Genomic DNA, 2,265 nt, shown 5'->3' on the forward strand with positions numbered 1-2,265 from the left:
ATTTCTGTGGGTCCCACACCCTTCAGGTGCTCTGTGGCAAGGGGGCGTGGACGTGAACTGTCAACTGGCTTCAGCTGGGGTGTTGTTTGGCATCAGGTACCCCAGCCGAGCCGCCTTCCTAACAGGCCTGCTCTGAGTTGCTTGGCAGCAGGAGGAGGTTCTGGGCAGTTTGGGAAAATGATGCTCTTCTCTGTTCATCCGGCTTCCTCCCATTCTTGGACTTGGAATCCACCCCACCCCACCCCCATCCTATTCCCTGGCTGAGTCCTGCACTGTCCTCTGAATTCATCCTGTGTCCCATGCCTGCTCAGAAACTTCTGAAGCCTGCCTCTCCTCTGCCTCCTCTATGGGACTAAGCCTCTAAAAGATTGGAAGGAAAGCACGCCAAGATGCTTTGTGGGACAGGGCAGCTTTATCTGCTTGATTCCTGCATCTTCACCTGGCGCCTCCCTTGGCCGACCCGGGGGACAGTCCTGCAACTGCTGCTCAGATGAGGAGCTGGATGAGTCAAGATTGCCCAGCAGGTGCTCATGGTGGAGGCCTAGGCTCGTTCCTAGCTGGTGGGCAGTGGCAGCACGGGGCCACTGACTGAGACTGATGTCAGGTCCTGGGGTCCTGCCCCCTCTTGCCCGGTCCTGTCTTTCCCACTGGCCACGTTCTTCTAAAAGACAAATCTCATCTTGCTTTCCACCTGGCCCTGATCCCGGGGATGTCAGAAAGGCTTGACGGGGCTGCTGTACAAAGTGGGATGTGTCTGAGCCAGGAGGGGCCCTGCAGACAGCCTGGTGCAGCCCCTCTGCCCCATCTCATAGGCAGGAACTGGGAGGGAGGCCGGACCTGCTGACTCTGGTCGTGCTCCCTGTTGTCCCGGCCCCTCCTCCCCAGGGAGCCGCTCTCACCCTGGTCACGGTGGACACCATTCTCTTCTGCACTCACTCTCCGTGAGTGCTCCCTGCTCGCTGGAAGTGGGGAGCAGCAAGGCCCTGGGCAGACACCCCCCGGTCCGGGAGTCCAAGAGGGCTTTTGTCCCTCTCTCCCTCTCACTGGGGCCTGATCCTTTTGGGGCCCACCTAGGGGCACCCTTTCCCGCTTGGTCATTTACTGCCTGGCCCACCCAGGGGCTGCCCAGAATGGCCCATCCTCAAGTGTCTAGGCCTGGCCTGTACCTCTGTCCTGGGACCCCTCCCATCCCCGGGGTGGGGGGCGGTCTCAGGCCACCACACCCTCCTCCTTGTGCAGCCATCCGGTCTTGCCGCTCGCCTCACCCTCTCGTGAGGCGGGGACACTGGCCTAGTCATCTAGGCATGCTCCCGCCGGTCATCTGGCCCAGTCCTGGGGGGCCCTGTGCTGCTCCCAGGCTGTGTGCGAGGGGCAGTCAGTGTTGCCCCGTGCCACCTGCCAGCCTGCTCACCTCATTCTCAAACGAACACGGCCTGAGCCTGCGTGCCCACGGCCACGTTCCCTTCCTAAGCCTCTTCTGTACTCCAGTCCCTTCCTGAGCCTGCCCAGCGTCCCCCTTTGGCCTGGCTCAGGTGCGCCTAGCCCGGACCGTCCCACCAGACTGTTCCGGAGGGACAGACCCCCCCCGCCCAAGCTGATGGTCACCCGGTCCAGTGAGGGTGCTCACATCCAGGGGCAGACCCCACCTGTGGTGGATCGGAGTGGAACTCTGAGTAGAGGGGCCTCCCCACACCGGGGTTTCTGGGGAGGGATATCGTTTCTCTGTTGTCTGCCAGCCGGGGACACTTTGGAAGCTTTGGGGCGTCCCTCGAGGGCTGGTCATGGGGGTGTGGCGTCCTGAAGGTTGGCTCCTGTGCTCTGCAGCACCAGCAGGTCCTTAACAGTTTGGGGCCCTGGACCTGCGGGCACCTGTCCCCAGGCAGGAATGGGGGTCTTTTCTGGAAAAGCACCCCTGGGAGTGGGGGGAAGGCAGGGCTGGGAGTGGGCTTGCTCTTGGAGTGCAGATTCCACGAGAAGAGGCCAGTGTGGCCCGGGCCTTTCCTACGTCCCTTCGGGACCTGTCAGGAGATCCTGGGCAGAGGGTATAGGGTGAGCCTTGGAGGCAGAGCAAGACTCCGCTGTGAAGACGGGCCACAGGAGTGCGGCTGGTGTAGCTGGGGCCACAGCCCCAACGTCCCTCTGCCTGGCTTGCCAGCGTGGTGATGGGAAGGTCTTCAGGGCCTGTCACCCCCCCACCCCTGGTTCTCCAGGTCGGGCGTGGCTGGACTGGGACACTTCCTTTGGGCCAGGAAGGGGCAAGGCTTG

This window comes from Bison bison, unplaced genomic scaffold (genome assembly GCF_000754665.1).
Source record: "Bison bison bison isolate TAMUID 2011002044 unplaced genomic scaffold, Bison_UMD1.0 scf7180017848936, whole genome shotgun sequence".
Classification (NCBI taxonomy): Eukaryota; Metazoa; Chordata; class Mammalia; order Artiodactyla; family Bovidae; genus Bison; species Bison bison.